This window comes from Emydura macquarii, unplaced genomic scaffold, assembly GCF_026122565.2.
Source record: "Emydura macquarii macquarii isolate MOO-44397 ecotype Brisbane River unplaced genomic scaffold, CSIRO-AGI_Emac_v2 contig_2422, whole genome shotgun sequence".
In the NCBI taxonomy this organism is placed as follows: Eukaryota; Metazoa; Chordata; order Testudines; family Chelidae; genus Emydura; species Emydura macquarii.
Window position 1 is genome coordinate 4,099,850 of NW_027132559.1, and position 7,113 is coordinate 4,106,962.

Below are 7,113 nucleotides of genomic sequence, written 5' to 3' on the forward strand. Positions count from 1 at the left end.
GCATCATCATCCCCACCCGCTGCCTTAGCCTGGTCATGGACCCCACAATCGCTGTAGCCTCCCTCCCTGCCATTTACTTCCATCCTCACGCATCACATGGCGCTCCGTGCAGTCTCCCCAGGACAGAGCACAGTACCAGCCACAGCAGAGCACATCCCAGGAGCTTCTGCCTCCTACCGCCCCTGGTGTTCTGCACCCAGCCGCCCACCTCTGCCAGCTTCTTGGCCAAGGAGGAATGTGGCATGCCTGTCCCCCCAGGGAGCCCCATGGCGCGACCAGCAGGGCCCGTGTGTCCGCAGTGGGCACGGCCAGTCTGCGCCCTGCTGTGCGCCAGGTGAAGTTTGCATGGGATGGGCACATGGGGGTCACCACGGGGCCCAGCTGCTTGCGGAGCACCAGGGGCGCTGGCTGCAAAGGTGACCCACAGGGACCCTCCTCTTCCCGCAGCTTTTCTGGGACTCCAGCTCCCCGGGACTCCGGTATCCAGGGCCCCCACATGGGGGGGGGGGAAGGGTACACTTTACCAGGGCCCAGAGGGGCCCGGCCCAGGCTGCAACCCCCATTACCATGAGGAAAAAATTAAGGCTAAATTGTAGATCATGCCTGAGGATATTTATAGAAACTTCTTTCTCTGTATCTATTGTCCAGACTTGTAAGATTTGCTGGAGCAAATCAGAAGCAGTGTCAGAGCAGTCTCAAGCAACATTCTGAACAGCGAGTTGCTGGGCCTGCTGGCGCAGCCCAGGCCCTTCTCTAGAATAGAGAGTTGCGCTTGTGCAGTTAAACTAGGACTTGTAGTTTGAGACTGAGAGGCAGAGAGATTTGTGCTCCTCTCTGTGACATGGTCTAGCATATCAAGATCAGGAACTACCAGTCCCAGAGTTCCTTGTGCATAGGCAGGAGGGAGGGACAGCTGGTGGGAGGGGCAAAGCAAAGCACCATAAGACAGTGGGAGCCACTGTTGCTGCTTCTTCTGGTAGGATTTGCAGGCCCAAAGTATATGTGAATAAGTGTCTAATTCACTCACAGTCACATACATACCCCATGCTGCCATGTCTGGTGGTGGCTATAAATACAAATCAGGCAGTCAGAAATGTAAGGAGGTAAAAGGGTACTAAGAGAAGCTAAAGGACACCAATCTATCCTTCAGTTTTTTAAATCAGACAAGAACTTTCTGCAGTCAGGCAATATACTAACAAGGGAAGCAGATGAACAAAATCAAGATGAAAATGATTTCAATATAGAAACTGTGTCTGTGGCACATGAAGCTCAACCACAAGTAGAAGAACCGAAAAGGTACTTCAGCTCATTTTTATGCCTTTTGATAGCTAGTTTCTGGTACAAAGTTCTTTCAAGTACTGACGACAGAAACAAGATTTTACAAGCCAGAGGAATCTCTCTTGAATCAAAAGTAGCTCTCATTGCTGATATTATTGAAGAAATAAAACAACTCAAGATCAGTGGCCCAAAATTCTACAGTAAGCATGTCTTGTAGCAGAAGGCATGGAAATTTTGGCACAATTGCCAAAGAAGAGAGGAACGAAACGGAAAAGATTTCATGATGAGACATCTGAACCTGAGGAATCATGTTCCACCATCTCTGAAAATGAACCAAAGTCTTTATTCAGAAGGAATGTTTTCGATGCAACTTTGGACAATGTCATCTGCGAATTAGAGCACAGATTCAAAGCAACCAATAACATTTGTTTGGCATTCCGTTCAGTCCTAAAATATGAGACACTAGAGCCTGGGGACCTGGAAGAAGCTTCTAAATGTCTGCTTCACAAGTATCCTCCTACAGATCTTTCTGAGAATGTTCCTTGTGAAATGTTGCACCTGAAAAAAATCTTCAAGTCTACATTTGGAAAAGAATATGAACTACCCTTACTTATCATATTAAATGAGATTTACAAAAAACAGCTGCAACTAATTTTCAATGAAGTGTGCATAGCCCTATGGATTTTCTGCACTGCCACTGACTGTGGCAGAAGCTGAAAGAAGTTTCAGCAAGCTAGCACTCATCAAAAACTGCAGGCGTTCTATAATGGGGCAAGAATGGTTAAGCCATCTAGCTGTCTTGTTTATTGAGTGTGAACTTGCAAGAGAAATTGACTGGGGGGGGGCTAATTCATGATTTTGCAATGAAAATGGCCAGAAAAATAAAGCTTTAAAGTTAATTGGCCTAATTATAAAATATTTGCAGTCACATTGGTCCATTAGAATAAAAAAAAATCATTGACAGAATATAATACCTTTATAATGACCAAAATGTTACAAAATAGTCAGCAAACTTGTAGGACTCTCAGGCTGGGTGTTATGTTAAACAAAAATAGCAAAGGGGGGAGGCATTTTTCAGAAATGTAGACTATGTAACAGTAATTTCAGAATTCAAACTTTTTTCACGGCTCATGAGATTGTATGCATGGGATGAGGGATTGTGGTATGTCTGTGGGAGAGGGCCCATGTTACAAGTTTGTACTGGGTCCAAAAAAATTATGCTTGGGCCCTGCTGGTATCTACCATGCTTTGCGAGGCAGGAATAATCCCCCTTCTTAGCCCACCCCCACCTGTGCTAGCCAGCTGCCCTGCGTCAAGAAGGGGCTGCTCAGGGGAGTCCCGCTCTCGGTGCTGCTGCAGCCCAAGGCCAGCTGATGAATCTGGGGTACTGAAAGTTGCCCAGCAGCATCGCTGGGGACATGGCTGGGTGACAGACCCAGCCAGGGAGCTCCCTCGGCTGCTGCACTGTGCTTGCTTGCTTTCCTCACCTGCAGAGAGGAGATCTCCAGCTCTTGCTCGCTCCTCTCACCTGCCTCTCCCAGGCCCAGAGCAGCTACAGTGCTACAAAAGCCCATGGGCCGTGTACGAGGCAGCTGGGTGCCAGCAGAGACCACCTGCCATGCCCATGACAGAAATAGTCAGGTGGGCCAATAGTTCCCTTCCCGCCAGGGCCCACATCCCTTCCCGAGGCAGTCATGGCAGCGGGGAAGACGGGAGCAACATGCGAAAGCCCCCTACCCACACACTGTCCCAGTGCAGTCTTTCCCATAGCTCTTCTCAGGTTGCATTCCATAATGAATCGTGGCACCTGCATGTTCCAATAACTGTATTGTCATGCACAGCGCTAACATACCATGAAGCACAAGCAGCATCTATTTAACAAAAACAATATGCAAAATATGATCTACTTTTAAAGTTTGTTCTCTGCCCGGGCATACATCCTTGCCCTCCTACTCCCCCCACCCCCCAACTTTTGGGTTGCACAGATACAAGTGGGCAGTAGATTAAATATGGTTCTGCAAATCAGCAGCTGACCCAGCTGTTCTAAATACCTTCCCTAGAAGAGTCTTGAGAATCGCTGCTCTAGACTAAATAATCCCATTTTTGCAAGGTTCACCTTAAATATAAGACCCTTATCAGCCAGTGCAATGAGTATGCTGCTGTTTACATTTTTAGATAATTAATCAAGATGTTTAAAATGAGGTCACAGGTCTAGCCCTACTGTGTTCCAAGCTTCCTGAGCTAGTAGCTTTTCTTAGAACAATTCCATTATGTGATTATGTTTCACTTACTGGATTGTCTCAGGGAAGTAATTCAAAATAGACCCAGAGGCTTGAGCTTCCTGTAAACCTCTTAAATCAATCTCCTAACACCCAAAAAGCTCTGTTTTAATATCCTCTGTAATCTTTTGCTCAAGTAGGCCTTCCAGATGTACTCATTAGCAACTTTGTTTTGTAGCAAGTTTGACAATTTTAAAGCAGATAATGTAAATTAGATCAGAAAACAGATAAAATCAGATATGTATTTAAATACCTGAGTGGGAAAATGGCTCCTATCAGAGTGGTATTGAGTGGCTGCAACTCACCACCATTCTTCAGGTGGTGAGTGTGCATTTTAAACAGGGATGATGAAGTTAATGCTACTAGATGTGGCTGGAGGCAAGGGCATTACATTAGGATCAGGTGACTATAATGAAACAGGAATGCAAAGTAATTATCATAGCTAAAACTTTGGTGATCATGTTTTCATTTCCCTTGTTCTAAATAGGTTCCCTAAAAGAAGCTGGGTCAGCAGCTGATTTTCAGAGCCATACTTAATCTACTGCCCACTGGTTGTGTTTCTGTTGCTAAATCACATTGTCCTGCTGAATTCATGTTCCTGTTATGATATGATAAAGTGTAAGTCATATTCAAAGTGATCTTTCCTGAGAAAAAGAAATGGGATCAAGGAAATCTGAGGCAAGGGATCTGATTCATACTTTGCATCTGATTTGAGGTACTCTATGTCTAACATGAACTACCTTGATGAAATACTATGCTGTGGGTTTATTTTGTCTCCTGCAAAAAGGCCAGTTACTTACTTCTGTTTGCTTAAAATTGAAACTACTACTACCAGTGCTAAAATGCCACCCAGGTCTAGAATGAGAGGTCTCTGTTTTTTGCATACCCATGACAATGTCTCTGTACTAGCTCTGGTGTCCTAAACAATGTTATTTTTGATTCTGAGGGGACCTGAGTAAATGTTTATGCTCCTAAGAACATACCAGGATTCTGTAAATTTGCTACTCTGTCTGGTCACTAGAAAAGCAAAGTAAAGAGGTTGGTACAGGAGCATATAGTTCCAACAGCAAACAGTCTACCTCATTCTGGAGTGTTAAATCTTTACTGCAGGGATGATAATCACTAACAGAGATTAAATTAGGAAGCAACTAGATTTAAAAAAAAATACTTTAAGAGGGCAACAAACACACAGGACCTGATTAGTCTCTCACACAACTGTATGTCATTGTCAGTGGAATCACACCAATGTGAGGCGAATCACAGTCATACCATCTCCGTACCTAGAGACCAGAACAAATGAACCTCATTTACAGAAGTCTCTACTAGCTTCCTGCCCACTTCAGAACTCTGCACAAATCATACTCTTATTCTTTAATGTCCTCCATGGATTCTTCCACCCTCTGTAACTCCCTGACGTCCTTGTCTATTCTCCAGTCACTTCCATATGCTTAAAGGTTTAGTGGGACAGGCTTGATATGTGCTATTAGTGTGAACCTCTCTCACCAGATTTAAACCTGCAATGTGATCAAAGCAAGGCAGGCAATAGATTGACTGAAAGTGTCATTCATTCAACGTTGCTGAGAAAAAAAAATGCAAAACTCAACAATTGCAGATGCACAGGCAGCATGTTCCTTACGGGTCCTGCATTCTACAGGGCTCAATCCTACATTAATTGCACCAGCAAAACTCTGATTGGGATAAGGCTCATAGTATAAAATGAACTGTATCCTAGTTTAATTAATTGAATATTGGGAGTTAAAATTGTAGTCGGTTCATAAGGGATTGGTCTGAAATTTAGTTTAGAATATCTTTGAGGATATTGATTAACTTAAATATCTTTCTTTTCTCCCATCCTAGGAACTGGCAGTAAAAGGACAGAGGGTACCACCTGGCAGGAAGAGAGAAAAGGAGACTATGACACTAAGTAATTTTCCTATAGTTGACCTTTGGCTAGCTGGTACTCAAAGTTGCTGTTGTCTAATGAAAATACTAGGCATCAGTGGGCCTTTGCTGACTGGTGCTTGTTAGATAACTGGTGTTGTTTCTTTTTTCCTACAGTTGACCCTCCTCCCCCACCTTTTTTTAAACCTAGGAAATTAAATTTTTAAAATTACATTAATGCAACATTAAAGGTCAGATCCTGATCCCTTTACTGAGTAGTCCCATCAAAATCAGTGGGACTATTAATGGAGTAAGGGGTATTCAGCCTGAGTAAGGGGATCAGAGTCTAGTCTAAAGATCCCAGAGCAAAGCACTCAGAGGTGGGGAAATGCAGAAAAAAATGAAGAAGTCCGCGAAGTCCACTTTTTTTTATTGTCCATACAACAGCAATATAAAAGTGGCCTGTATAGGGATGCCTATTCCTCATGAGCTAGGCTGTGATGAAGTGGAGATATTCTTGTGGTTTTCTCTGAGTGCGGAGTGCGTGCCCCAGTTTCCCCCATATGTTACTCGTGTGTTTCAGTGATGGAACCCTAGGTGTATGATCACTGCACAGGCCACCAGAGGACGGATGGGCCTTCCCCAGCCACGCATACGCAGACCTAGCCAGGACCCCCTGCCCTTCCTCAACCAGCTGCAACAGGTTGTACCAGGTGGAAACCAGGAGGAGTGGCCACCTTGCCCGGGAAGGAGACAAAAGACTGGGAGGGGGGCCAAAGGGACGGGTCTGGGGGTGGCTGGCTGGAAGAGGCCAGTTCTCCGTGAGGGGCCAGGAGTGTGAGGCCCAAGAGTAGGGGCTTAACAGGTGGTCGCTGCTGTAACTTCTAATTAAGCTGCTAACAAAGTCTTTCTACACTGTGATCCTGAGAGCTAATAAACCCTTCTGACTTCCACACTGGCTATGAATCACTTCTGACTGCAAGGAGTGCTCCCCAGGCTCCCATCCAGGAGGACCCACAGGATGAGTTCATGCAGAGCAGAGGTGCTGAACCCTCCGAGGCAAGATTCAGGAGGTGGCTGCTCGGTGCGTTGGAGTTTGCCCCCTCAGGTCTCCACACACCAGGAGTCCTGACTGGCTGCGACCTGAGTGGTCCCAGAGCACTGTTTCTGGGGGACTCTGTCACATAGCCATAATTATTTTAAATGGCTATAAATCTGGTAAGTTAAAACCAGATTAATTAAAACCAATGAAAGGTCTGGTGTTCACTGAGAACCATGTTTGTTTCAACCATAGATGTCTTGGCTGTAGTCCTGTCTCAGAGACTATACAAACGGGAAAAGTGCATTGTTTCCTCTAGTACACCAAACTCATAAACCACTGAAATAATTTTCCTACAGCTTGTTTAAAAAATCACCTTTAAACAGAGGTTGAACAGGGAAAAAAATCAATCCCAGATGCTTATAAATAAGAAACTAGTTTGTACATTTAAGTGTAGCCAATACTATCAGATGGTTTCTACAAAAAAGAGCACAGCTTAAAATGCCACCCCATTTAAGGACGAGTTAAATGTGGTTTAATGTCTTGGTATAACTAGCTGAATATGTCCTCATGAAGTGGAGTTTTTTCTAACACTTTTCTGACTAAACAGCAGTCGTTGTCATTTGCTATCGTTAG

General features: G+C 44.6%; 1 long non-coding RNA gene across 1 annotated transcript; it reads left to right on the forward strand.

The window, feature by feature from the left end:
• The first annotated feature begins 3,831 nt into the window (after nt 1–3,831).
• Nucleotides 3,832–5,589, forward strand: LOC137162050 (uncharacterized). Its single transcript, XR_010922253.1, has 3 exons — nt 3,832–3,959; nt 4,045–4,272; nt 5,415–5,589. It is a non-coding gene; the product is annotated as an uncharacterized lncRNA (long non-coding RNA).
• Nucleotides 5,590–7,113: the final 1,524 nt, after the last annotated feature.